A 22,847-nucleotide genomic window follows, 5' to 3' on the forward strand; every position below is an offset into this window, starting at 1 on the left:
GGTGCAACATAAGGACAACAATTAGTATATGTATTTATTATCGTTGTGTGAATGAATAAACTGGTTATACAGGTTTTTGAAGGTGATATATGTCCAATGATGCGGAAATCAAGATTTCCTCGTGCACAGATTTGTAGGTTTAGTCATTCGACAGGCAAGCAGGGTAGAGCGAAGACTTGATTTAAATCGTTTTATTTATTTTCTCAACCACATTTCATTGTGAAATTTGATTAATTTTTTTGTCGTATTGGCGTTGTTAATTTATTAATATGGACAGTCAGGATGAGAGGAGAGATCGCTTCGCCGGCGGGGACAGAGCTGGCACAGTAAATGGACACACGTAGGGACCACGTGGTAGCGGTCAAATCGGTAGGCCCTTGGGGATAGAGGAGAATTGTTTGACGTGTTTGGTTTACATATAATACGCACATTGTGAAGAAAAGTATCATTTCTCACGTTTTTCTCTTGTAAAATGTAGTTTAAAGAGGCATGTCCTTTTTTCGGAAAATCATTGGTGCCAATCCTGATATAATTGACTGTATTGTCGGCGCTTACGCATTACCATTCTTATAATTACCTGAAAAATGTGTATCTGTAAATAACCAATCAGCTTTAAAGCAGATAGATTGCAGATATTAACGAGTCGGTGCATGATATGTAAAATACTGGCTGTATTGAAGAATTAAAAGACATCCCTCATGTTGTTAGTCAATCAAGTGTAGCCGTGAATGAAGCCGGAAGCTGGATTTGTGATCAATGAGGACAAGTCAATATAAGTACCAGTTCAGAGGCTAAAATGGGTAGGATTAATCTGGGATAGCCAAATGTTTTCTTTTGAAATTCTCGATAGAAGAATAACTGATTTTAAAAATGCTCTTTTAAAGGTATTTTCTTCCATGCCAATGGTTTCGGCAAGGGATTTAGCTAGATGTACGGGGAAAATTGTTTCAATGATGCCTGTTATTGGTAGTCTGGCTAGGTAAAGACTAGATATCTTTATTCTGAAATCGTTTCTAGACCGTCAATGCATAGAGTTATAGCCCTTGAACCAGATAGCTTATTTATTTCCGAATTTAGATTTTGGTTAGGTCGCATAGATGGCATACAATCAAGACATTTTAGTAAAACTACATGTGTCGAAGTTTTAAAAGTTTACAGTGATGCAAGTGGGTTTGCCGGTGGGGCTTTTATTGTTGATATGTCAGGTTTTATTTTACACGATATATGGTCAAATGACGATTGCAATACAAGTTCTACTTACAGAATACTTAATAGAGTAGTTCTAGTTTTACGTGCCTATGGGATTTTTTTAAGGGTGGGGGGCTGTTAAGAGGTTTTCTGACTCTGAATCACGTGTAAAGTTGGTAAAGGTAGGAAGTTCTAAAATTGAGTAACATGATCTAGCACTAAGCATTTTAGTATGTGTTTGAAGATGAATAGAGGACTAGAAATACAATGGATTCCAAGAGAATTAAACTCCATTGCCGACAGTATAAGTAAAATGAGCAATACAGATGAATGGTAAATCTCACGAGATTTCTTTGAGTATTTAAATGGTAGCTCGGGTCCGATTTTGATTGATCGCTTGACTACTGTTAAAAATGGAAGTACTTAAAGATATAATTCAAAATTCTTTGATTTTGAAACAGAAGCAGATTGCTTTACACAGTTTTGGGGTGCCGATTTGAGTTGGTTGATGCCCCTATTTATCTCGTAGGAAAAACAATTTTGCACTTTCTAGAATGCAACGCATATGGCGTTTTGATGGTACACAGATGGCCTAGTGCAGCATTTTGGCCATTCTTATTTGAGGCTGGTAATGTACAAATGCACTTTGAGAATGATATTATTGTGTTTGACAAAGGGCAAACTATTTGTATGAGTAATAACCACTCTGTTTCAGTTTAAGACCTTTTTCAAGAAATGTTCTTGCTATTCGAATTTAACTATACTATATGTCGTTTATATGTGAATCAGTGATATGAATGGTTTGACTGTTTTGCTATACTTGTGGTATAGTTGGGATTTTTCACGTGTTTATATGTGTAGAAATGATTCAATGGATGTTGTTTTTGTATAGCCATTAAGTATGTATAGAAACCATGTTGGTGTATGTCCGTTTGCACCTGGTGCTTACGAAGTCGTGTACAGTACACGAGAAATGAAATATTTGCAAAAAAGAAAGCAAAAACAGTACTTGCAAAAAAGAAAGCAAGGGTTAAAAATAAAAGTTTTAAAAGTATAATACTTGCAAAAAAGATAGCAAGGGTAATATTTATTTCAAATTGGAAAATACTTGCAAAAAAGAAAGCAAGGGAAACGGTTTTGTTACAGAAAGTCAATTTAAAATGTTGGTGTGTGTGTTTCGTGTCTGTCTGCCTCTGGGGTAGACGCGATTGTGTGTGGCATTTCGTGGGCTCATGGGGTTGTGGGATCGTGTGGTCGTTGTAATTCTGGTCTGGTTGTGTTTTCTGATGATGGATTGAAAAGGGCCAATTCTGGGCCGCTGGTTCGGAGGTGCTTAGTGACTAAAGCGGATGTGTAGAGGCTTTGATTCTTTGATGTGAGATGTGTAACGGTGCGTTTGGTGCGTTTTTTTTTTGGGGGGGGGGGGGTTGGCGGTTTGGGGACTTTGAATTGAAAGGATGCGATACAAGATTTTTGAGGATTGTGCTATAATTATTATTTTCAATAGTAAAATGGTTCAATTGTGCAAGAGCGAACAGGTTTTGACATTTTGTAAAACAAATGCAGTTTTATGCCCTGTCTTCTACTTGAAAAAATGTATCTTGGTTGAAACTATTCTAGATATTGCAATATATGTTTCGTTTAGAAACATAACAAATGGTAAGAAAATGCATTAATACATTTTAGTTGGCTCAAAGAAGATGAGTTACAGTAGACAATTAGATATTTTGCACCACATCTTTCGTGAAATTTGACTTAAACCTAATGTTTACGGGTTGCATTAATTTCGGTCGGGGGAAGCAACTGCTGTTGCAAATAGCGGTGTATCTGATAGTGTTAAAAAAGCATGGGCAGTGGAAGACTGTTGGCGCTTAGGATCACTGCGTGAGAGATTCGGATGAAACACAAACAATTGTTTCTTCTCGTTTGGATTTGTAAATATATATGGTACTTGGTGTTGTATGTTGTTAGTTGTGCGTTGTTTTTTTTGCCCCGATCTTTTTCTGTCGATAAAATACCCTGCTTGTCATGACACCTAAACAAATGTGTTTGTTTTTATTCTAAATGGTTAGATGATAAATAATTTATGTTTGTCATAAAATGTAATGGAATATAAAACATAAATGTATTTATTATCGTTGTGTGAATGAATAAACTGGTTATACAGGTTTTTGAAGGTGATATATGTCCAATGGTGCGGAAATCAAGATTTCCTCGTGCACAGATTTGTAGGTTTAGTCATTCGACAGGCAAGCAGGGTAGAGCGAAGACTTGATTTAAATCGTTTTATTTATTTATGCTCTGTTTGTGTGTTGATGTTAATATTATGTTTTATGTGTTTCAGTGAGTTTTATGAGAGCAGACGGATGACTGACTTGAGATAGAAAGGGGCATTGGTTCCGGACATTTTACCATGGGATTTACATAGTTTTCTAAAAAGAATACTTAACGTTTACGATATAGTAACAGCTGATTATTTGTAGATTTCTCTAAAATTAGAGGTTTCAGGGGGTGATGAAGGCACCTAGACACCGGTCTTGAGCCATGGGTCCTCATACGTCCCCCTGCCATTAAAAGAAAAATGACAAATGAGCAGTAGGGTTGCGTATCCCGCTCGCGGTTACACCTGAATCGTTCGTTACCACCGATTATTGTTTGGGGTGTACGTGAAGTCATGTGCACTTCTCTTAATTGATGGTAATGAATAAATCTTGTAATCATCGCAGCTGCTTTTATCAAAACTAATGCTTCACTTTATGTACTTTTCGCAATTAGGCGTTGTGGATGGGCATAGGGGGCGTCCTTGGTGCTTTTTGGGCATCGGCGGCGGACGGGCGGTTGTTAGGGCCGTGGCGTCCTTGGTTGGGCTTGTGATTTTGAATTGTGTAGTTAAATTGTGCAATTGTATGATTTTGAGTTTAGGCTTGACGTCTGATGGGTATTAATAATATTCAATTATTCACATGTAACGCATGAGCATGTTTAATGATACGTATAACGACATGTTCTACAGAATGGATTTAGTATCGTTTCAGTTCTTAAATATATGAAAAGGATGTCGCAACGTTTACTGACGTCTCGAGACTCTTCAACTGAGCGGTGCCATTGGGGTCGATATCTGTTGCTCATTGAACACATACGATCGTCAGAAGATTTGTTTCTTGCATTTATGTGTAGAAAGCCTTGTCAAATACAAACACCCACTCCGTGCGTGTGTTTCAAGAAATAAAATACCCTGCTTGTCATGACACCTAAACAAATGTGTTTGTTTTTATTCTAAATGGCTAGATGATAAATAATTTATGTTTGTCATAAAATGTAATGGAATATAAAACATAAAAAATATTTATGTTAGCTCGATTGCATCGGACGCCTAAGGCTTATATAAACGCTCTCGAGTCCGTTTCCTATGACGTACCATTTAGGTCAAAAGTCAATAAGATCTACTAGGTGAAAAGAGAAATGTACGTTGACGTACATTATGTACGTCGACGTACATTATTTTGTACGTCGACGTACAAAATTGTACGTCGACGAACAATTTTTACCGACCCTTGAGTGTTAGCCAATCAGAAGACGCATTACAACTGATCCGTTTGTTAAATATTCACTGCGGAATTGTAAACAAATGGCGGTCTCCATAATATAAATAGGTTCTGGAAAAAACAACTGTTTGCTAACAATTATAGTCCAATAAACTAATGTCAGTCAAAGAGAACATGAGCAATTATTCTATATATTGGGCTCCTTTACTTATCGGTAATGTCATAGTGGGTTTCAATTGAAATAATGCTATATTTAACGAAATTCCCCTTCGTCCAAAAATTCCCTTTCCGAAATCGTATACTCGAGTACTGTAAAGTCAGATGTGTAATAGGGACCTTCTATCATGACGAACGTTGCATAATGATCATACTTTGTAATTATTTAGGCTATCACAACAATACATAATCAGAACAAAAAATAGCCAAATAGCAAATATTATTTGCATGAGTAATAGCAATATAGCTGAACATAATTTGATAAATAGATAATAACAATTTGAAGTAGTCAATTCTTGATGAAAATTTATTTGTTTGTGCTGAAATGAATTAAATGCAGTCCATCTGAGTCAAGATTTTTGTAAAATAGATCATATAATAAAGACGTATAATTCCAGATAACACATGCCTCATCAGACAGAGAGTTACAAGAGCTGTATTTCAGCATTTACGACCAGCGAGAGGCAGCAGGCTTCATCCTCCCGTGTAACTCATTCAAAAAAGACCACATCCCCCTCCTGCAGTCCGCCCTTGTGAGCAACATGGTCCTGGATTGCAGAGATGAACTGGACCAGTTCATTTAAGGTAATGAGATTTAATTATTAAATTGAGTAACAAAACTCCTCCGAATGTAATACGATGTTTTTGTAAGCTGGCTAGTCAATAGATGATTGGTTTTAATTCAAATTAAACACACCTTAGTACAAGTGAATTTTAATAAAACATAAAAAATAGTGAAATTGGTGCTGGTTAAAACCTAAAGGCTTTCATGTATTATTCAAACATTTTTAATAAAAAAATTTGATTAAACTGCCTTTAGTGCCAATATATCAGATGTGTGGTTGATTTATTTATTAAATTGCATAATATTAATTACTGGGACGGTTTAAAGTACATGCTTTTTATGAATCAACTGCATATGTCTTGACACTATGTGTTATTAAACATGTTACTGTGTGATTGACAGCTCTATTAAATGACTGTTAGTAGCATTAAATCAATTTGATATTATCATTCCAGGTCTACGAACTCACAATGTGCTGACATTGGTGAGGGAGGAGAAGCTGTGCTGTCTCTTCAGCGGTGGGAAGCATCTAGTCACCGCTGCTGATGTCAGAGGTCTGCTTAACTTCAAGTACCGTCAGGATATCAACCGGGAGGCTGACCGTGAAACTGGCCAGCAGTTTCTAAGATTTAGTCAGGCGACAAAGGGTGATGGGACCACCGTCAACGAGATTACCCTGAAGCCACATGATGTCCTCATGTGGATGACGGGATCATTAGAAATCCCGGCTGTGGGTTTCCACAAGCTAATTGACATAGAGTTTGGGTTGGAGGAAAGGGTTAACACATGTGCACTATGTGTAACTCTCAAGCATCTGACGCCGATGGTTGAGGACCCTGTGTTGTATTTCACTGAGCGTTTAATTAACTCATCAACATTTGGTGCTATGTGACATGTCTATATGTTATGGAGACTGTCAACTGTGTTGTATTTTTAGCTATCCTAAAAAGGAGAGTTCGAAACTGGGTCATGCTGGGTCAAAAACTTGGTCACAAGGTCAAAAAAAATAAAACATTGTTCACACTGTAGAAGTCACATTTGATGCCCAATCATCGTGTAACTTTGTCAAATTGTTTGTCTAATGATATGTTGGTTGAATTCAAAAATGGTCCCAGTCCCTTGAAAAATATGGCGGCCAGGGGGCGGGGCATTATTCCTAAAATGGCTATAGAGAAACCTAGTGAACACTCTTGAAGTCACATTTTTTGCCTAATCATCATGAAACTTGGTCAAAAATTGGTTTCATTGATATCTTGAACGAGATCGAAAATGGTCTTGATCAGTAAAATAAAAACATGGCTGACATGGGGCGGGGCAGTTTTCTCTATATGTATACAGTGAAAACATGTTAACACTCTAGAAGTCTTTATTTGGTCCAATCTAGATGCAATTTGGTCAGAACATTTGTAACGACGGTTGTGTTCGAAAATAGTTCAGATCAGTAAAAAAAAACATGGCCACAGGGGGGGGTCCTTATATTTATATAGTAAAAAAAGTAGTGAACACTCTTGAAGACACATTTTTTGCCTAATCATCATGAAATTTTGTCTAAACATAGATTTAAAAAAAAAGTTGTTTCAAATACGCGCAAGAATTACGTTGGAATCTGCAACATCAAGGTCACACTATGAGTTCAAAGGTCAATAATGGCCATAAATGATCTTGTCAGGGCAATATAACTATGACATTCCTTGTGAGATTTTAAAATTACTCGGTACATTTGTTCACAATCGTTGGACCGTGTGTCATGCTCAAGAATAGCGTCGATATCTCCAAAGTCACGGTCACACTTGCAGTTCAAAAGTCACAAATGGCTATATATTAGTTTGTGCATGCCATAACTATGTCATTCATTGTGAGATTTTAAAATGACTCTGTACATAAATATTGTTCACAGTAAATGGACGGCGTGTCATGCCAAAGAAATCAAGAGTTCAAAGGTCAATATGGCCATAAATGATATTTGATTAATAATTCTTAAAAATCTCCATAAATAAGCTTTTCTTGTTAAGCGAAGACAGCATGAAAAATATTCTGTGTCAATGCCGCATGTGGGGTTATACGTGATATGTCTGTGACAAAGGTCTTTAGTTATAAATATTTTTTTGAAAACCTGGTTTTGTGATAATTTTGTCTATTTTTTTTTTTTTTTTTTTTTTTTTTTTACTGGAGCTTTTGGGATCCAATGTTTACATTTATCAATAAAACCATTTAATGACAAACTTCAATGCATGCCAAAATCTGTGAACAGGCCCGAATCTATTTATTTTGTTAGACAGAAATACAAATATATTTGTGTATATATTTTTATTTGTTATGCAAATACTTTATATAAACGGAAGGAAATAATATCTACCCTTATTGTTTATTATTTTGTAATAATTATTTAGTTATGTCAACTGGAGCTAAAAAAATCTTCTGTTAAAGCTTAAGACTTCTCAGCCATCATTTATCAATATGTTTTAAAAGTTACTATTTTCCTCAAATGTTTAGTATTTGAAAGTGATTTAATAAATTGTATTCAACTTTTTTAATGGAATATGGTCATTCATACATGCATTGTCCAAACAATTGCAAGTTATTTTAAGAATTAAAAAAATTATATGCCTTAACAAATTGTTTGGTTACTTATTTCAACACTAGGATTTTCGGGTCACCGGCTACAATAGTAGCTGCGACAAAAGTCACAAATATGGATCACTTCTCCATCATCTGTGTATGTTTCTGTCCATCAAATTGACCGAAGCATACATTGAGTATAAAGATATAAACTTCATACAAACATGTATCATATTGTTCGAAAGAACTATAGTATTAAGTGTGAAATGTTTAACGGACAGACAACATGTTTAAGAAGTGTTTCTTTTTACAATTATATATTTGATTATGTTTTCATTTTAATAGGTTTAACTCTTTCTGTGTTGAAAGTTTCAGATTAATCGGCCGACTCGCTTGGAAATTAGGAAACTTTAAAGTTGCCTAAACTTGCAAAAATGCCATTTTAGTGTGACATTTATTTTTTGGTAAATAAGAAGTGCTTTTAAAAAATATTATAGTATCATATTAAATTATGTTTGTATCTATACTGTAGCAAGACTATCTGTCTTTCTCAGAAAGTCATTTTCAAGAGAAAAAACAAGCATTTGCTAATTTTAGGTGTTTTAAGCTCATCTGAGCACAACGTGCTCATGGTGAACTTTTGTGATCGCCTTTTGTCCGTCGTGCGTCGTCCGTCGTAAACATTTTGCCTTGTGAACACTCTAGAGGCCACATTTATTGTCTGATCATCATGAAATCTGGTCATATCATTTGTCCCATTGATACCTCGACTGAGTTCGAAACTGGGTCATGCTGGGTCAAAAAAAAAGAAAAACCTTGTGAACTCTGTAGAAATCACATTTGATGCCCAATCTTCATGTAACTTTGTCAAAATGTTTGTCAAAATGATATATTGGTTGAGTTTAAAAATGGATCCGGTCCTTGCAAAAACATGGCCGCCAGGGGGCGGGGCAGTATTCCTTATATGGCTATAGAGAAACCTTGTGATCAGTCTAGAAGTCACAATTTTTCCCAGTCATCATGAAACTTGGTCAAAACATTGGTTTCATTAATATCTCGGATGAGTTCGAAAATGGTCCAGATCGGTGAATAAACATGGCCGCCAGGGGGCGGGGCAGTTTTCGTTAGTCTATAGTAAAACCTTGTTAACACTCAAGAGGCCACATTTATTGTCCAATCTTCATGAAATTGGTCAGAAAATTGGTCTCAATAATATCTTGGATGAGTTTGAAAATGGTTACGTTTGCTCGAAAAACATGGTTGCCAAGGGGCGGGGCATTTTTCCTAATATGGCTATATATGGCTTAAGTAAAACCGTGTGAACACTCTAGAGGCCACATTTATTGTCCAATCTTCGTGAAATTTGGTCAGAAGATTGGTCTAAATGATATTTTGTATGAGTTCGAAAATGGTTATGTTTGCTTGAAAAAACATGGCTTCTAAGGGGCGGGGCATTTTTCCTTGAATGGCTATAGTAAAATCTTGTAAACACTCCAGAGGCCACATTTATTTCCGATCTTCATGAGACTTCGTCAGAAGATCCATCCCAATAATTTCATGGACAAGTTCAAAAATGATGCTGGTTGGTTGAAAAACATGGCCGCCAGGGGGCAGGGCATTTTTCCTAATATGGCTATATATCATGCTGTAGTAAAACCTATCTTCATGAAACTTGGTTAGAAGATTTGTCATAATGATATCTTAGATGAGTTTGAAAATGATTTCGGTTGGTTAAAAAACATGGCCACCAGGGGGCAGGGCATTTTTCCTAATATGGCTATATATCATGCTGTAGTAAAACCTTGTTAACACTCTAGAGGCCACATTTATTGTCCGATCATCATGAAACTTGGTCAGTTGATTTGTCAAAATGATATCTTGGATGAGTTCGAAAATGGTTTTGGTTGGTAGAAAAACATGGCCGCCAAGCGGGCGTGGCATTTTTCCTTATATGGCTATAGTTAAACCCTGTTAACACTCTAGAAGCAATATTTATTGTACGATCATCATAAAACTTTGTCGGAAGATTTGTCCAAATGATATTTTGAACAAGCTCGAAATTGGTTCCAGTTGCTTGAAAAACATGACCACCAGTGGGCGGGGCATTTTTCCTGATATGGACTTATGAATCTTCATGAAACTTTGTCAGTATATTTGTTTAAATGATATCTCGGATGTGTATGAATATCTTTATGGTCTGTTGAAAAACATGGCTGCCAGGGTGTTCACTAGTCAAGAAAGTTGGTAAGAACATTTTGTTATAATGACATCTTGGGCTGCACAGATCAGGTCAGTTCCTTTAATCTCAGGTGAGCGACTTTGGGCCTTTCAGGCCCTCTTTTTTTAAATGTACTCAATTGAGTCTAAAAGAGCATTTTCATGCCTTCATTACATATTGCATGAAATTAACAATAAAGGCGGCCTTTAAATGTATGTAACCTATCTATATCACTAGACGTTAAGCACTATTGTCTTACACAGTCACAGCTTGATGGTGTGTCTCTTCTAATTCTCACTGTTTGATGATATCAGATTTTTATGAAAAAGCTATCTTCACTTATTCTCAAGACCCTAGCACAGGTATACATTTTTCAGCCAAACTTATATGCTGACAAGTAACAACTGTACATTGCATGGAATATGTGTTCCAACAGTCACGGTTTTTGTCCCAACAGTCACGGCTGTTTAAAGTGCCTCTTTGTCTGCTTTAACATCACCCTAAACATGAGTATGCATGTCATTGTGTTCATTGAACAGCCATTGAGAGAATAAGACTGGTCTTTGACCTTTCAGTTTATAAATTCATCATAACTAACTTTAGAAACTTTTTGTCGCAACAGTCACGGCTGATGTAATATACACATATCACAAACTTTTAATTAGCCCAAAAATTATTACTTTGTGGTCCAAATAATTCACAAACCTCTGTTATTTTAATATCATTAAATTGTAGTGTAAAATATGCATAAATACACACAAAATAATGGTCTTAATGCAATTGAACATGTCCCAACAGTCACATTTATGTATTTATAAATTCTTAAAAATATCTACAATAAACTGTTAAATATTTCAACTGAAATTATTTTTCTTCCTGCTTTGGTTTTCATTGTGCATAAAATAATGAAAAATATAGATCTACTAGGTTCTTTTGAGTAAAAAATACTGAATTATCAAATGGCAATAAATTAAGTAGGAAGTGCAACATAATATTACGTTTTTATACTAAGTCTTAGTTTTCAAAAACTAATGTACAAGATTACTGTCCTTTCTTGCCATATAGAACAGTTTATATGATGCTATAAAAGAGCAAGAATTCCATTACACTAATAACTAATACTTCATATGTAACTTCTCATTTTTGTCCCACCAGTCACAGTTTTAGTGATTTAATTCAGGACATCATATCTCAAAAACTATGCAAGATAAGTTGGTCAAACTTTGAACATTGATTTTAAAACCCTGGTAGTCAATGACAAACATGTTTGTGTACATAATAGTCCTTGAATCTTCTTAAAATAAAACTGACCATGTTCGAGACTCTTTTTACGCTACCTTTTGACACTTATTTTATTAATTATTTTCATAAAAGGATGTTTATTATGCATACATGTATCTATATCCCAACTAACTGATAAAATAGACAGATAATTATATCCAGTTCTCTTTTATTCCTATATTTTGTTATATATTTTTGTACATTTTTGTACATTTTTAACAAATTTTCTGTCAGCCATGGTTATTTTTTTCCTACTGAATGAAAGATTTCCTTGAAACATAAACTATTTTAAAAATTTTAAGTTTAGGGAAATAGAAACATCTATATAATTTCCACTTGTAAGAACTATAATTTTGTACAAAATGTCAAGCTTATTAAGTTATTTTGCTTTAGGCCACAATAGCTGAAACACGACATGAGTATATAAACATCTTTATCTGACATCCATGTACACAGTTTCATGTTTATGATATCTTGGTCACAACACAGAATTGCACTCCACACATGCCAAGAAACAATCCACACCCTGGTGATCACTTTCAATGTTCACAGTTTGTTCTAGTCTTGTGAAGTCCTGCTCGTTCAGAGGACAGTCTACATTTGACACATTGATGATCATGTCTTCTCGGGGAGCTACCTCGACCTCATCGTCAATGCGATATTCGTCATGGTCTTGGATGGCCTCCTCCGGAGCACGGAACACCATGTAGTCGGTGCCCCTATGACCCTGCCCAGCTTGGCGCATCATGCCCTCAATGTAGAGCTGTGTTGGGGTTCTCCCTCTTTCACCACTCAACCCGTGCAAGTTCCAGCCCTCACGAAATATGTCTAATGCTCGCTGGAAACGAGGCACAAACACGTGATGAGGGCACCACAAGTGCATTGGATTTGCCAAATCCAACTGTTCAGACTCCTCAAGATACGTAAACAAGCTGTGAAACACGCTTGTTGCACTGGCAAACAGGTCACGCCACATGCGTTCAATCCGCTGATTGTGAACGCTCCTTCCCGTGATGAAAGAACCCCCTTCGAGGTCCACGATGCGCTATCATAAACGCCCCAACCCCGGTATTCTCCAGTCCATGATCGCTCCGGACTCTTGATGGGACACCATAGCGCTGGGTGCCTGTCATGAAGGCTTTTGGCATCGTGGTAGCCTTGTTGTTGGTCGCAGCTTGGAGGAAAAACACACATCCGCGAGAAGCCATCGATGCCTCCGTGTATGACAAAACCCCATCTGAAAAAAAGGTATAAAAATTGTACATACTTGTATAGATATTACAATGCACATGTACTAAAACAGCAAAGTATTTTGTTTAATTAGGTGTGAGTATATATGGCCTCAAGTGGAGGGGGGATAACCAGTCAAAACAAATTATTTGGGCCCAAATTAATCACAAAATACAAATCTGCCCAATAAACCTTGTTATCTTACTGTCACCCCAATTTAAATTTTTAATCTTATAAAATTTTGGGAAGAAATTTTAGAAAACTGATACACAGTTTCCACAACATTCTAAAAATAGCTAAAATTAGAAAAATTGGAAATTTGAGCAATGTCATGCATATTATGGGCAAATAAAGCAATATTTAAATGCCCCCCCCCCCCATAAATATATATATATATATAACATATGTTTTAGATAACATTTAAAATGCACTCTGGCTTAATGTACAAAGTTAACTACTGCAGTACAAAATAGAAAGCTTAAACAAGACTGTATTTGTAAAATGCTATGCCATAGGAATGAGTGTTTTGGCATAGAATTGTGAGAGTTTACAAGCTTTTCAATCCTTGGACCTTATGAACTAGTGTTTTGTTCAATATGACCCAAATTCAAACTTTACCAAATAAATAAAAATAAAAATTGTAACAACCAATTGTGATGAAGATTGAAGCAAAATTGTGGCCTCTTGAGTGTTTAAAATGTTTTTTCCATTATTTGACCAACTGACATAGTTATTGACCCCACATGACTCAGATTTGAACTTGACAATATCATAAAGATAAATATTTTGACAAAAGATTATGAAGATTAAAGCAAAAAAGCGGCAACTGTAATCTTTACAAGGTTTTTTTCATTTGACCTAGCAGACTAAGTAATTTTGTACGTTATCAATTTGTGGTTTCCATCTATGTGCCACAATGAGTTTGGACCAGCAACATTGTACACCCTTCGTCGAATCGAATGACACCATCGCATGGCTACGGCTGCTTCGTCGACCCGGATCAGACTGTCAGCAACACGTTGTCTTTGAACCCGATGTCCTACACTCTGAAGTTGTCCCTGAACCATTCTTTGCCCAAGTGTCTGATTGCCATTTGTTATCTCTCGGACCAAATTGTCAAGTTCCTCGTTGGAGATGTTCGAGTACCTTCCCCTGATGCTTATACCATATGTCCTGAAAATATATAATAGAGAATATTTGTTTATTTTGAGGGGATATGAAAAATATATATCTCTCTGAGAAGGGAGAAAATATGTTTTTTTTCAGGTATGTTTGTGCCTTTGCAGCAATCAAGATGTGGTGTGGCTCCCATCGCAGTGCAATCTGACTGTATTACTCGATCTTCAATTCGTCCAGATCTGGAGTTGAGATTGTTTCTATTTTAAACAATCAGATTTACCGAATCGATATAATCATTTAAATACATGTAACATGTTTCATCTTCACTTCGGTTAGATAAGCACTTAAGTCTGAAAATTAAAAGTTTTTTTCCACGTTAAAAAATACTGGTAATTCAAATCATTTACACAGGATTCATTAACAAAGGCACTGATTGGCAGAGATGGACTAGTTCAGCGCGTCATCGGATCCTCACAGCGTAGAGGTTTTGAGGATATGATTTTTATCACATTGACTGCCAGGGCCCTCTCTTTCGCATCGTTTTGGGCGAAAAGGGGAATTTTAGAAGATCTTTTCACCAACCATTCAACACTTTAATGGCTTTATTTTAATGTGATTTACATAAATATACATTTAAACAAAGGTTAGCAGCATGATACCAGCTGGCAACATAGATATAAAAGTAAAAAAATAAAAATATTTTATTTAGCTGAAAAAGTATGTTTTTCATGGGGGAAGCCGCCGATATTCGGTTGTAAAAAGTGCAAAACGAGGGCCCTGACAACATGGTCGCCTATGTCATTCAAACTGTCAACGTTAACCAGACATAGAAATGTCCTGTGGATTAAAAGCACTTTTGGAAATGTCTGTTGTTCAATATGAATTTTAGGTTGATTTTAATTTGTAAAAGAAGTACTAAATGACTCATTTTACAAAAAATTAAACCACTATCTACAAATTGCCACTTAAGGTAACAAACCAATACCCATTTGAAATACAATAATAATGTGTTAAAAGGGCATACCTGTGCCTATTTTAGTTAAGAAAAAATAAACATTTTACAGTGGCTTTGTTTTTTGGGACACCCTGTATACACACTGTTATTCAATTGACTGGATAACATACCTGAGGCGGCGCTTAATAACCGAATCTGACACATGAAGCAGACTAGCAATAGCTCGTCGTTTGAAGCCCGCTTCAACTAGATACTCCAGCTGCTCTCGACTAATGACGTAAAGTGGTCTGCCTCGGGTTGTAGTCTGTTTTGCGGCGAAGAGACCAACGAGAGGCTGCAGCGTTCTGAAAAGATTAAATCAACAAAAGTTATAACACAAATAAAATTATAGTAATATCAAGAGCACCACCTCCGAAAATTTTAATACGTTTCTCGTTAATGTCCAGAGGTGGGTAATCATTATTGGCTTATCAAGTCAGGACAAGTGTTTTATAGGCAATAATATCACCTGTAAATAATACCCGAAAGGGGAGTTAGAAAGTATGTATAGATAGATAGGCTTCATATAGGTATATAGCAGTGTGCCTGTCCTGTGTGTAGTCAATGGCCTTGAATGTGTCTCATTGTTATTTGCCAGTGCCATTGGGTCACCAGGTTAGGGCGGGGAGGTGAACTTTCTAAACTGAACAGTTTATACTGTAAGTCGGCTAATATAAACAAATGGTCCGCAAGTAATGGGATCGAAAATTATTTAAATGGTCAGGGAAAATACTAACCTCTTTCGATCTTCAATTGTTGACATCAACGAGTCGAGAATCTCACACAACCGTTCAAAAATGGGAAAACGGGTACACATACGTCGTGCATTCCGGCTTAACGCTGTAAAAGTGTTAAGACTAGATTCACATAAATTTGCATCTGTAGCTTGCGTCATTAAACTTCTACATAAAGAGTGAACAATGCGAGTTGCTTCTTCTCGAAAACCTTCGACGTCCGCCATATTTTTCAGAAACCGGAAATGGACTCGACCTGTCTCAGCAGTTACTAGATAATAATCATTACATAAAACGGTTTTAGAATAAATACCGTCAAGTAGATACTTATTTTTTATTATTTTCTGTTTCAAATTTAATGTATTTTTTTCCTCAATTTAAAAAGAGATTTTGAACATTTATTATGAATAAATCTGAAGGAAAAGCGATTCAAGAGACGAGTGTTTTGATTGGCTGCTCAGAAAAATTGAACGTCGACGTACAAAATTGTACGTCATTGTACGTCGACGTACAAATATATACGTCGAAGTGAATTTCATTTTTGTACGTCGACGTACATTTCTCTTTTCACCTAGTCGGTCTTGTTGACTTTCGACCCAAATCGTACGCCATAGTTTCCTGGGCCCTAGAACCAGTACTTGGTGTCTTTGGGGGGAGATCTAAAGAACGCTCCCACGGGGGGATCGACCCGTGACCTCCCGGTCGCTAGGCGGACACCATATTCATTACACAACGGTGACCTTTTTAAGGACAACAAATCGAGGATTTATTCATGAATTACCATGCACTATTGTTACATAGCAAATTTTAAACAAAACGTTGTCAAATTACCAATAAACAAATAAAATATTAGACATTAACCCATTTATGCCTAGCGTCTAGAAAAAAAGGCCTTGGCGAACAGCGTAGACCGAGATGAGACGCCGCGTCTCATCAGGGTCTGCGCTGTTTGCTTAAAGGAATTTCTGTAAGTAATATTATAAATATAGAAATAAATATACTAGACACCCCTAATTTTGGAAATAAATTGATCCAATTTAGAAGGATGGGAGAGTCCACGAGACATAAATGGGTTAATATATGAGATTCTTACGTAAGTGCCGGCAGAGTATTATATAGACAGACACACACAAAACGCGTTGCAAAATATCTATTCTATCACGGCTTGTTTTCTATGGTCAAAAAAGTGAGGTAAGTGCGGGTCATTCTGAAATTTCCGAAACTACCGTCACAATAGAAGGCTCTGCCGATGACACACACTAACTTTCATTCGGAAAGTACCGGTAGTTCCGGAAATTCTAGAAATTGCCCAGTAAAATGCATGTACTTACAAGCGCGATTAAGTAAACTTTTGACAAGCAGTTTCGGCATAATAACGGTCATAAAACTAATATAAATAAAAATAATTTACGTGTTATTGATTGTGAATTTCATGCATGTTTCCAGTGTTTTAAATACAGAGACATCCGTACCCAATATATTTTTTATTGGTACCATGGTGGATGTTCTGTATCTGATTTTTATTCATTTAATGGATCAAATAATGATGAAATTATCCATAAAGTCGCAAGTTTTGTATGCCATCGGCTTAACAACATCAATTCATAACTTTGTGTTTGTATGTTTATCTATCTACATGTGAAACAACATCAATTTGTACGTATATTGATATCTAACACAATGTATAATAAATAAGGATAGAAGTAGTTACAAGGTAACTGTGTGATGGTATATAATTTGTGTATATTATATATAACGCAATGTATAATAAATAAGGAGAGAAGTAGTTACAAGGTAACTGTGTGATGGTATATAATTTGTGTTTGTAGTGTATGTAATCTGGGCCGGTTGCCTGTATTTACTTAAATAAAATTGTTTGCGTTTGAGTTTGGTAGCTGTGTCTGTATAAAGCCATATTGAACAACGATGTTTCCATTGGACATCCTAGTGAGTAAACATGGATTATATCTCGCATTCATTGCTTATAAATTTACAAATACAAATTAACTACACATCGTGATCTTTCTTAACTGCATTTTGTATTTCAAACGTTATCAGCACTCGTATTTAAGAACCCATTCATATAAAATCAGATTAAAGAAAAAACGGATAAATCACACTTGATCGTTTTAATATAAACAGGCTACCAATGTTGTCTATGCCATTAATATTTTTTGGGGGGATTATTCATATTGAAAAAAGTGTAAGTAAATGTATTAAATGCGTGGTAAGACTAAACAGATAAGAATTTTGAAATCTTTCAAAATGTTAAGGATCTTCTTTTTTCTGATAAATAAGTATAAGAATTGCATGGTGAATGAAGGTTCAAGATTCACATGTGTTCAAAATAGGTTCTAACAATATTCCTATCAGATTTATGAAAAGAAGTAAAACGATCAATGCATATTCGGCGTTGCTGGACGGGAATTCAGAGCTGGCATAAATAGCCATCCATATATTGAACACAAGAACGATAACAATGTGGTTTATAAATAATTAGGGCTGTCACGATACGCCGTGAGCGTACCGCGGTATATCGTGGTACGTCAACACTGTATCGCGGTACGTACCGCGATATTTTACAGAATATGTATCTGTGAAGAAAACAGCAGAATAACAAGTTTTACAAACTTTATTAAACTCAATAATCAGAAAACACTGGTATCATAGTATGACTAGAAACTGTAAAAGAAACTGTAATAAACTTGATAGAAGTAGTCATTGTTATTGTTCGCGTCTTTTTCTAAAATGTCCGCCATGTTGTTAACAATAGCTGTGACTACGATCTGTGTAAATCGAACGCTTCAAGGGCATGTTCAAAATGCGGAGTCAGCGGGCCCAGTATTGAAAATCCGTAGCGTTCTGACTCTTCCTCGACTTATTCAGAATCTTAAGATAACATGATTCGGAAGTGCCATGCTTTGAACGATCGTATACTAAAGAAAGAAAATAAGAAATAGAAAAAACATCTTTTTGATAATTATGAACTTATTTGCAAATGAAATCTTTCCCTAATTCCAAAAAAGGTACGGACCCATACATCGCAAGTGGAAGCGCTTGCTTGACCTGGATATTAACGGATTATTTATTTAGCCCTTTTGAATCGCTTCTACATTTTTCAAAACGATATCTATATCAAAATAATTATGTAATGTATTTATATCTGTGCTAATATAATAATATTAAAAAAACCGGTGCGGCAACGCCGTACCGCGGTGCGATTTTTTTCACGACATGCACCGCGATATACCGGTATACCGGTGAATCGTGACAGCCCTATAAATAATACAGCAGACAAGCAAACATATTGTGTGACTTTATCGGGATAATTATTTCCTTAAAGCGACAGCTGGTGCGAAAATGGTTGTTCAACAAAATTCTCCGTGAATAAAACTCGAATGCATTGTCATTAAGGACGCAGATTAGAACTTCTTTAATGCACACTGTTGCATACAAATTGGTGGAAAGGTCAGACATGCAAGTTATACAGTGATGATCAATTATTGATATAAGATGCAATAAATTAAAACTGGCTTGTCACAATTATCTTTCCAGTACGTGGCTTTTGTCCGAGTGTTGACAGTGATGCATTTATTTAAACATGTGACCTTGACCCTTGAAATGTCCGCAGGTACGCAATATTTGTATATAATCGTTAGATCATGGTAAAGAATGATCCGACGTAATTTAAAACTCTTTGAATGCGTTCAAACGTTTTTAAGTGAAAATTGAATACAACTTTAGCGGCATGGACAGGAAAGAAATCCTATCATAGTACGTAGCCCTTTATTAGTGACATGTGACCTAGTGCCGGTCTGTCACTATATGGCATAGAACACAGTAAGCACTATTTCTCTGAATACGTTCTTTTGATGTACATATCTTCTACGACTTAGCGATTTAAAAAAAATCTGTAGTTTATCAAAGAAATCATACTGTCTTATTTACCTTTCTAAATGCAAATTATTGCATTTTAAGCCGGACCAAAGAAGTTATAAAAATAAAAAAAGGACTATGGCAATATAAAAAAGTATGATGTCGTAAGCATTTGTTCAAAAAGATATATAGAATTCGAGCAAAACAAAAAAAGCTCACTCTAACCGAACCATGCAACTATTTTATCGAAGTTATCGGTAATGCATTTTGTAATTTGTGCTAAACGGTTGCTGATTTAATATTTAAACGATATTAATTATACAAAAGAATCCGTACTTTCTGCAATTGTCAAGAAAAATGAGTTCTTACTTTTTTCCCAAATATCAAACCTGCGTTTATTAACATAGTCGAAAAATAATTAATGCGTATGGACTTTAAATAGTGGATGTCAGATTTTTGCTTCAATACTATGTTAACTTCGAAAAATATCTTATACAAGTTAATTGGTACTACAAAGAAACGATACAAAGACAAAGAGAATATGTAGAATTGTGTTTATGCATAAATCTACTCATTTTAAATTCCATTCGCATATTTAATCATTTTAAAAAGAAAGTGTGGCTTTTCAAATTCATGTTTCTTTGAAGATTCTCCCACTCCTCCCACCAATCTCCACGCAGAGTTGTCGTTCCTTGCCCTCACATACAATCTCAATCGTATACAATCTCTGCCACCACAAGAAAATCTTACCAGATTTGGTAGGATTGTTTTTGTTGAAGTATTATATTATGAAAAGTCATATCATTTTCTTTTAAATTTTGAAAATATTGTTTAAGTTTAGGTTCATATTAAAAAAGTAATGACCTAAATTAAAAAAGGGAAAATATAACAACGGTAAAATTGTTGTAACACGTGGTTTGGTTATCATCACGTGGTTGTTTATGAGGCAAGGATTCGACCCAGCTATGCTAGTTCCTGTCATATCTCTGCGCGGAGGCTGTCTTCCCATTAGTTCAATGTCGCAATTAGAATTCAGGGGCGCAGGTAACATTTCAACATAGGTGCGACGAAAAATAGATAGGCTGTATAGTTTACACAAACATATAAAACGTAATGAGACATGTTTGTATGCTTGAAAATATCCCATAGATCGAAATAAGGCGCGGGACAAACGCAAGCGCTTGTGGCCTGCATTTCCAGAAAGGGACGGATGATGCGTTTGACCTCAAAGAAGAGCACATTGGCCACTGATGTCATGATACGGAGAGGGTCAACAAACTGACATTCTTTCTTCCTTGAACAACTCCAGCATTATGGACCTGTTCGTCTATCTGTGATGTGGCAAAAACTGCCTAACGTTTCACTCATCGACGTAATGGCTCCGTACAGAGATTAAACGTATACTCCGTAGAATATATTTGCATAGAAAACATCGCAACTGTAAATATTCAGCAACATGAGTAAAAAGACATTCACAATTAAGTAAACCGTATGCATTTAAGTGAAAATTAGTTTTCACTTATGACACAAACAGAAGATAATTACCTCGATATTGTATCTTTTTCCAAACCGAGAGCTTCTTTGCAATCTACTTAAATTGCATAATGTTTTCGTACGTAACGTTCATGTATGAACGTGAAAATTGTACATATAATTATATGATTTGTGAATTTTTAAAAATGTATTATTATTTTACAATTGAGAATTTATTAAATGAATGTTGCGGAAATGACATAAGTCCCCCGTATGCCAAATATATGTCAAAAAATGACAATAAGTTTACATTTAAAATCACTGCAGGTACTTGAAGACATGTCATAGTTCATCTTAATGCACAAAGTTATAACAATTGTGTAGGGACCAGCCCGATTTTTTCTGTTCACTTTAGGCCACAACAAATTGATAATTTGTTCTACGGATTTTTGCTTCCCCAAAATGGGGCGAGCGAGCGAAATAAAAATAAATTTATTTTTATTCATTTTTTTGTTTAATCACATGCGAGCGAAAAGCGAAAAATAAAGAATACATATATTGTCTATGTAAATTGATTTTTTTTTTGCCAAATAAATGCATGATATCTGCAAAATACCAGTACAAGATCATTTGGAGTATTAATTGAGTTTAAGCCCTTATCAAATGTTTGTAAAAATAATTAAAAAAAGTCTCTAATAGCTGTTCTGCTTACTCAGACCAGGTAGTGATTACTTAAACATGGTACATGTAGTTGTCATAATCAAAGTTATATAAGAAGCTCAGTTTTCTGTCAATGATGGTTTAATAACATGACACAATGAATAATACAATAAATATCAAGCATAAGCATTGATTTTTCTTCGCGTCATATTTTACAGCCTGTGCCTTTTTGATTATTGATAACGTGCGATAAACCATAAAATTTGGAATATTGAATCAGTATTATTATGATTATAGATAACAGTATACCAATTGTTAATAAGTGCATGTTTAACTGCTTTCTAAAATGTATATTATAAATACTAGGGCATTAGACTGCTGTATGATAAACTCAATAAACCAATTGAGTTTATTTAAAAAATATGACTTTTTTTTGAAAGTTTGGCAAGCTTTTTAAAAGAAAAAAGTTTCTTTTGGGGAAACAGCTTTTTTTACAATTTTCAATTTGGACACAGCCTATAAGAGTCTGTAATTTGGGGCAAAAAACACGGATACGAAATATCTCGATTTGGTATTAGTTCTAAATATCATAGGTTATGGTATTATACAATACTCGATGCATTACTTTTGTTATTCAGGCACTAGTAAAATTAGAAATGAGAAGTTTAAGTTTTGTAAAGAAAAAAAACAACATAACTTCCTAATGAAAGAAAAATAGGAAATGGGTAGTACAAGTTTTGTATTTTAATATAAAAAGTCAATAAAATGCCAGTAAAGTTGTTTAAGTCCAGACAGTTTCTTCACTGTCTTACTTATGTTAAATTCATGTTTTAGGGGCATAATGTACACCTTGCACTTAGCCATCAACAGTTTGAACTTGTAGATAGGTGGCTCGTACAATTTATATTATACTCGACATTTTTGTTGTCCAGTTCAACGGCGACATTCCTTAGTATGTTATTGTTTAATATTTTAACTTAATCAGTACCAAGTTTATTGCAGATTTTTACCAATCAAATGCATACCGGCGACATTTCACATCCTGATGTAGATGCGGTTGAAATTATAAAATAATTAAAATCATCTGTGATGCAATGACTAATTGCCCGGGGGAAAATTAACATTTTCATTTGTGTCTTTTGCCGACATGACACGACAGAAGAACGCTGCCATTTGTTTTTACCATAAA

The sequence above is a fragment of the Dreissena polymorpha genome, chromosome 10 (assembly GCF_020536995.1).
Source record: "Dreissena polymorpha isolate Duluth1 chromosome 10, UMN_Dpol_1.0, whole genome shotgun sequence".
Taxonomy (NCBI): domain Eukaryota; kingdom Metazoa; phylum Mollusca; class Bivalvia; order Myida; family Dreissenidae; genus Dreissena; species Dreissena polymorpha.